We start from the raw sequence: 8672 nt of genomic DNA, 5'->3' as shown, positions 1-8672 counted from the left end.
GTCACGGATGTGATGGACTCGCCTCCGCATGCGACGACGCGGCACGCCGCGTCGTCGCCTGCTCTGGCTCGTTCCATACTTGGGCTAATCCCATGATTGCTCACGAGACAAAAGTCTAAAAAACATCTGGAGAATTAAAATTACAAATAAAACCAAACAAAAAAAAGGAGCATCATGCACCTTCGCCTTCCAATGTGGAGTGCAATCTCTAAAACCAGAAGTTCAACCATTAATAAAAAAGAAGTCCATATCCTACTGAAGATAGTGCCTATGGTCCAGCTCCACACTTACACACTAGTTACAACAATTTGCAGAAAGAAATCTACTAAGCGTTTTTTATTTCTGGAATGTAATCTGTCCTGGAATATCAATGTCAAAAGGATGAACCTGCATTCAAGAAATTTTTTGCTGTGACATAAAAAACCAAGAAAGAAGCACCTGAGGAATAATAATGTTTAGTGTGGAAGAACCAAAATGCACAAGGTGTAAGTTAACTAATCAAATGTTCTTAATAAAGGTAAGTTCAAGTTGTAAAAACATAGAAGTTCAATGTGGAAATCACCTTGCAATGTGGAAATTAGGAAGTTCAATCACTGGTACCATAGAAGTCCAATTACTACCACAGAATGTGGATGATCCAAAAAACTAGTCCCGAAGACAGAATAAATATCAAAAGGATGATTTGTGTATCTATGGACGAGCTCCACATTTACGTATATGAGTACTCTGAAAAACAAAAAAACGTACAAATTTTTTTATAACAACACCAACCGAACAGATCGTATTGCAGCATCACCCAAAAAACATGCATTAAAACGAGGGAAGGTCAAGCACAAAAGGTGCAGAAGTCCAACTCTGTAACATAGACAGTAGAATCACTGGAAAAAACGCATTATCAAATTTGCTTTTCAGATTTAATCACTTGGGTGACTACACCTTCTCAGTCCACGACCTCGAACGATATCCTATTGCACCCTGACATCAAAGCGATAAATCAACCAAGATGTCTCATTGAAGAACCGAAAACCAGCACGGGCCGACACGAGATCCAATCACCCGATTTCAGGGGTGTATTCGCCTTGCCGATCGAATTAACAACGCATGAACAGTCCAATCTCACTACTGCAATCAAATCCGCCCTCTATATTCAAATAAAAATAACAAATTCATAGAAGCCACAGAACCACTCCCGCGGACGAAGAACACAGAGCCTCAAATCAAATCCGTTGAAATTAATGACAAATTGCCCACGAAACTCATACTTACACCAAATTACCATCATGTTGGAGGTTCTAGAACATCTAGTGAATGCATTAAACTTATAAACAGACACGAGTTCATCCGTCCCGAGAGTGAATCCGCCAAAATGCAAAATTACGAATCAAAACGAGCATTTAGATGAAGGTATGAGTATCTGGATTACAGTCACATCCCAGGCAACACTACCGACCGGAATAATTCGCGCGGGAAGCCACGGTTGCGAAGATAGCCCGAAGGTCGCGTTCGTACACAGGGAAGTTCAAGCGCTTTATATGGGAAGTTCAGGTTGTGATCAGAATATTATTCTGATCCCGTGATCAGAATATATATATATATATATATATATATATATATATATATATATATATATATATACATTTTGCTAATATTAGCAGAATTACTATTCTGATAACACTTCCGCACTACATGCTCAACAAAAGCAAACTGCATCGTCTTTACGTTGGGCACTGCAATGCTTCATGGGAGAACTGCTTCATTTTCTGGTGTTCCGCCCGCGTTTTCTGTGTGGAATCGGGTGTTGCGGGATGATTCAGTTTGTCTCTTCATCTCATTTTAGCTTTATTCTTTCTAATTTACAGGAAAATCTACTAGAGTGCTTGCAAATCGAGGGATTTGCTAGACGAGCTTTCTCTGTTCGTTTGCGTTCGCGTCAGATGCGATTTTTTTGTGCTCGGATGTTGTTTTTTAGTAGGAATTCTTTGATTGCGTTCGTTTTAATCGGTCCGTTCACTCTATAATTTGTTAATTTTTAGGAGTTAGTTTTCAATTCTAGTTAATTTGATTGTCCGGGCGGGTGAGCTTCGTCCGCTCCTCTGTTCTTGTTGATTTTTTGGATTTTGCCCGTCCATGTGCTTTGAATATTGTAATTACTGTTGCTATAGGTTTGAATTCATTGTATTGCGGGTATAATTGTCATTTTTTGAATTGCATTTTTTTAATGAAAGTTGATGATGTTCGTCCAGTTGCCGTGTCTTCCATGTAATTTTTTGGGGGGTATTTTCTATAGTTTAGTGGTTGTACATTTTTTAGGCAAGTTATGGAAGTGCGAGTGAAATTGACACCTCTGTTAGTCTATCACATGTTTGTAGTTTTACTGCTTTAATTTTATTTGTTGTAATCGTGGCATACGTTGTAGTGCACTGCATTTTCGTTAGTAGTGTACTTCGTTGTAGCTGCATTACAGTGGTTATGGCTGCTTATGAGATTTATCTTTTTCTTGAACTGCATTCTGTGTTCTAGATGACTGCACAATATGTACTTCCGTACTGCATTAGCAGTGTTCTTAATGTTCTATTCTGCTATTAGAATGGATGGTCCATTATATGCTTGTGTTAGTTGAATAGTTATTATAAGAAATTTTTTTGAACTACATACTATGAGAATTGTTTTTGAACATCATATGTTAACTACAAAGTTTTGACCATTTGCATTTCCTTGTTACTGTTTAGAGGACTGCTTTTTTTATTATTAGTACCACACTATGTGTTTGAGAGAACTGCATTACTGCCAATAGTAACTTTATCTAAAAAGGATGATAAAATGACGCAGTTGAGGTTGCATACTTTAAATAAGCATCGTTGAAAGTGTCTGATGGACATAATTTTAAAAGCACACAGCATATGCAAAGCATTAGAAATATTGGTTGCTTCATATTAGACAGCCTAGAGTTCAAATATTGTAAACTTGATGGAGTCTTCTTCTTTGTAGAAAAACACCATGGCCACTTCTCCGACCTTAAAGCCATTCTGGGAGAAAATCTTTACAACCAGTAGTTATGTTGATGTAGTCTTCAGAGTCGATGTGGGAGTCAGCTTGCATGTGTGCATACCCATTCTTGTGTTGTGTCTCCAAAGTAACCTTCCCTGAACTCGAAGCAGGAAATTTTATTGTGGATGGCAGTTTCTGCATATTGGAATGGGTGGAAAAAGAATTTTATAAGTAAACAACAAATGTTTTTCTTTTATACTTAGGATGATCTATTTATGTTGACTTAAATACTTACATATATATGACTGCTATTTTCTAAAGTAGTTGCAATGTATGAACAAATGTATATACGGAAATGACCCCTAGTTTTACTAGGATATATATTATACTGCAACATGCTTGTACTGCAATGTCAGTAATACTGTACTTCGCCGGCATGTTAAGAGAACTGCAACGCTTATCTATCGACCCTTTTTTTGTTCATGTGTAATTCTGATCTAACTAGTTTCGATACTTGGTGTTGTACTGAAGAAAGATAGGTGGAAGCATTTAGTCTTAATAGCTAACAAATCTGAACAACAATACAAATTCTGTTTTGTATTTTGTTGACACTACTGAATAAACTGATTGAACTATATATTCACATGTGGATTTGCAGGCTAGATTATGTCCAAAATTGTGAGGGGAAAAACATACCAAACTTTCCTACAGATCTGCGGTTGTGAGGCGATGAAGAAATGGCGCATGAAACCCCCTATCGGGTATCATCAGCCACCCGAGCATGCTGCGCCACTAGGTGAGCTCTAGACCTTCTGCGTAAACGCATGTGTCTGCTACCGATGCCATCCTTGCCAAGCACCCGCACTTACTGTCCATGGAGGGTTCAGTGGAATTCCAGAGAAGAGCTGGGGATGGGATGAACCCTAGATCTACGATTTGAAGAAAATGAGGAACAGGGGGAGGAGTTGTGTTAGTCCGGAGCATGAATGGATACATTTTTATGCAACCAATTGAGAAACAGAAGTAATAAATGTTGTGGTTGGTGTTAGGTGGTGGATTGGTTCTGATTCAGTGTACATGAATGCATTTGAGAAGCAACAGGACTGCTTACTTGAAAATAGCGAACTGCATTGTCATATCACGATGAACTGCGGAACGCATGGTTGGGCCTGTGTTTGTGTATGGTATGTGGGATTTTTTTAATTTTCAGTGGCCTCTCTATTGTGTGTTGGCCCTGTGTTCAGGTAGTGAAGACGCATTGGGCCCAAGTCGTCCTGTGAGCACGGCTGGTTCCCTGTGTGTTGTGTGCGGCCTAAATTTTACTCCCACCTCGCCCGCGGAAGGTGCGCCTGACCTATTTATAAGCGTTGTCAAGGCCGCCATATCGAAATCCTCTGGTTACTTATTTGGGCGCTTATACATGGTGCTCGCTGCTCTATGCTCTCTGGCCTGTGGGCCCATGTGTGGCCGACCCCATGCATTGCGACTCAGAACGACTCGCCTTCTGTGGGCACAGACCTATTACGAGACTGGCTGGGGACGGTAGCACCTGGGTGGTCATATTTTTCTTTGTATTTTTCTGTCTTAAGTATTTGTTTTCAATGTTGGGGCGTGCACTGCTTTTAGTAAATCATGCGTGCACTGCATTGATCAGGGTTCTGTACTACATGTGCACGCATTCCGTACTGCATGTATAGTTCTCATTTTTGTTTCCATGTTTTTGCTATTATGTAATCTTTTTTTCCAATGTATGGGAGTGCACTGCTTAGTAAATCAGACGTGTACTGCATTGATTATGGTTCTATACTGCACGTTCATATATTTCGGCACTGCATTGATTATTTATGTGTTCGCATTTTTCTTTTTGTGTTTTTGCTCTTATGTATTCTTTTTTCAAATTTAGGGGCGTGTGCTGCTTTGTTGGGTATGTTAAAACTTCGTTCGACAGAGTCTGTACTACATTCGTACACAATTTGCACTGCATGCATCCTGTTTGCACACTGCATGTTATTTTCGTTTTGTGCACTGCTCGAAACTAATGATACATGAGAAAACAACAGAAAACAAATTATCCCAAGCATTCTGTACGACAAGTTCATCATCAGCAAACTAAGTTGAATAGAAAGCAATCTAACATAATCAAAGTTCATCATTACGAGCAATTCTGGATGACAAGCAAACTAAATTCAGCACACAAGCAAACTAACGATACATAAGAAAACAACATAAAGCAAATTTGATGATTATTCTAAAATGACGCTGGCATTGTTGGATCTTGGCCAGCACCATCTTCTTCTTCACCAGTTAGGCTCTTCCCATCCCCAGCTGCTCCTGGCGCGCTTCTTGTGGGGCTCCTCCTTCTCCAACTTTGCACGGCGAAGCCCGTCCTGGGCAACGGTGATGCGGTTCCATATCTCACACGTTGTGTAGGCGTCCTTTGCCGCATACTCGATGTGCCTCATGGACAGTGGCAGGGTGGCCCAGTGATTGTGTTTGTCGTCGGTGATCTTCTTCTTCATGTTGTTGTTGTAGTCGTCGATGAGCATGGCGGAGACATCTCCAAGGGAGTCCAACTCCTTGGTTGCCTCGGGCACCCTCCACTCCTTCTAGATGTCGACGAAGTTGGCGACCTCCAGATTGACACGCTCTAGCCTGGTTTTGTCGCCATCAATGGAGAAGCCTGCAAAGGTGTACATGGGGTCAGTGAGGAAGTTGTCAAAGACGGTGCACCTTTCAGCGGCGCTCAGTTGGAAGAGCAGCACCGGGTGATTCTTGTCGATGGAGAGCTGGCAGAGTGCGGGTTTCTGCGTCGCTTCAGGCTCGTTGTTGTACTCGAGATCAATGCCGACGATCTCGTGGCGCTGGAGGCTGAGGTGGCGCTCGTACTGCGCGAGGGAGATCGCCATCTGCTTCCTGTCGTTGGTGTGGATGACATACAACTTGGTGTCGCCATGGGCCTCCATGGCCTTGTCGCCCTTGTACTCATCGGCGAACGCCATCGCCAGTAGTAGGGCTTGGTGTTTTTGCGTGGATATGGAGGGATTTGGTGGCAGCGCAATGGATACTTGTGTTGTTGTGGATGAGAAGGCCCTTGGCAGGGGTATGAATTTAAGGGGAGGGCGCGGGGTGGGATGGTCGCATCGGATGAACTACACGATCTCGCTGACGATGCGGTTGTGTAGATCGTGGGTTGGTGTTGTATCTGTGATCGTGGGCTTGTGGCGATGGAACCGCTCCGATTGGGTGGTTGTATGCGAACATGGTTTTTTTAATGCGGTTTTATTTTATTTTAGATTAGTAATTTTTTTAACCACCTCTTTCTGTGTGAACGGGCATTTTGTCACGTTTATATATGTATCCTGCATGATAATGAACTGCATTGGTTATAGTTCTGCATTGCATCATCTACAATACAGAGCTGCACTTTGTCTATAGGTGCATACTTCACCGTTTTTTGCGTGTCCTTGCTGCAGCCCCTGAAAAAAGTACAATGTATTCCGCAATTTTACGAGTTTTTTGTTGTGTTCTATGTCGTGTATTTATTCATGTAGGTAATCCGGATCTGGATTTCTATACCGTAGTGCATCGTGTAACAAAATGCACTGCATTTTTCTAGTGCTGCATACTGCATCTGTTTTTTGCCTGTACTTACTGCAGTCCCTGGTACGGGAGGGGTAGGGGAAGGGGGGTTGCCCCCCCTACTTTTTTTTGAACTTATTGTTTTTTCTTAGTCGGCCTTGTTGGGCCTGTGTTCAGGTAGTGAAGCCACATTTTGGCCCAAGTCGGCTTGTGAGCATGGCTGGTTCCCAGTGCGTTGTGTGCATCCTAATGTTTAGTCCCACCTCGCCCGCGGAAGGCGCGTCCGACATGTTTATAAGCGCTGGCGAGGCTGCCGTATCGAACTCCTTTGGTTACTTAGTTAGGCGCTTATACACAGCGCTCGCTGCTCTATGCTCTCTGACCTGTGGGCCCATGTGTGGCCGGCCCCATGCATTGTGACTCGGAACGACTCGCCTTCTGTGGGCGCAGAGCTACTATGAGACTGGCTGGGGCCGGTTGCACCTGGGTGGTCAATTTGTTTTTCTTTAAATTTTTATCTCTTAAGTATTTTTTTTTCAATGTCGTGTGCACTGTTTTAGTAAATCATCCGCGCACTGCATTGATCAGGGTTCTGTACTGCATGTGCACGCATTCCATACTGGATGTACAGTTCTCATTTATGTTTTCCTATTTTTGCTATTATGTAATCTTTTTTTCCAATGTATGAGGGTGCACAGCTTAGTAAATCATACGTGTACTGCATTGATTATGGTTCTGTACTGCATGTTCATATATTTCTGCACTGCATTGATTATATCCGTGTTTGCATTTTTCTTCATCGATGTGTTCTATGCCGTGTATTTATTCATGTAGGTAATCCAGATCTGGATTGCTATACCGTACTGCATCGTGTAACAAAATGCACTGCACTTTTCTAGTGTTGCGTACTGCATCTGTTTTTTGCCTGTACTTACTGCAGTCCTTGGTACGGGAGGGGTAGGGGAAGGGGGGTTGGGGGGCACTTTTTTTTGTGGCACTTATTTGAAGGTAGACTTTTTTCGGATGCGTTTTCTTAACATGCGTGTTGTTTTTTATTTTAAATTTTTTACAAACTGTATGTATTTTATTTTGGTTTACCGTCTGAACTTCATTATTCTTCACAGGGAACTGCATCATGTTCGTTTTGATGTAGTCTGTCTTATTTTAGCCGGGCCGTTTTTGGGCCAGCCCGTTTTTTGTGACCCTTTGCGACACACGGGCCTCCTACGTGTCCATTCCATGTGATCCCACCGCTCTGCTAACAAGGAGAGAGACCGAGAACAATCCCCTCTCCTCTCTTGCAGTTTCTCCCGAGGCATCTCTCCCTCAAGCAAAATTGTCGTCGCCCGAGGAATCGCGACCCTCAAGAGGACCTTATTCCTGCATTTCGTGTCGCCGTCCTCTCCGTGAGCCATTGCCGTTGCGCTCCCATAGCCCTTTCCTGTCCGTTCCCGTCGCCGCCCCCCTCCCCCCTCCCCGTCGCCGTCGCAGCACCCTTTTTTGGTGGTATGTTCCACTTGGCCTCGTTCTTGATCGTCCCCTCGTCTTGTTTTCTGATTCTCGTAGTTGTTATTGCTGTTTTTGCTTGTGTAATTTTTCCATAGGCAGTCGATTTTATCTCGTTTTGAAGTCGATAGTCGTGTGTAGCAAGGTGGATCTAGGGTTTCGTGAGATTTTTCGCCGATTTTGTTGCTTATATCTGTCACTTCGTCCTTGTGCTGCAGGCAAATGCCATATCTTCGCCGAGCGGAGTAGGAGGAGTTCAGGGTATGTGGAGTGCTTATTTTAGGATTTGTTTATTTTGTTTGATGTTTATCTAGTTTCCTAATTCATCCTGCATATTGGTTTATGCTCTGTTAGTTGTTAGCGTTCGTTTGCATTATTTTGTCATGTGATGTTTTGTAATTTCTGTTTTCTGGTTCTTTTTGAATCCAGTAGGTGATTGAAGTGCTCATAATGATACACCAATTGACTCTCGTTGTCCTGGTGCTAAGGATCATGGTGTCGAGGGAGGACATGAAGTGAATTCGTCGATTGAATCTTCTCCCATGAGTGTGGCCCCTCCTTCTGGTATGTGATTGATTTGTTTATTTTTGTGTATGATG

Source organism: Triticum aestivum, chromosome 6B (assembly GCF_018294505.1).
Source record: "Triticum aestivum cultivar Chinese Spring chromosome 6B, IWGSC CS RefSeq v2.1, whole genome shotgun sequence".
Classification (NCBI taxonomy): Eukaryota; Viridiplantae; Streptophyta; class Magnoliopsida; order Poales; family Poaceae; genus Triticum; species Triticum aestivum.
The sequence above is the reverse complement of the archived record's forward strand: the minus strand, read 5'-3'. Positions refer to the sequence as shown.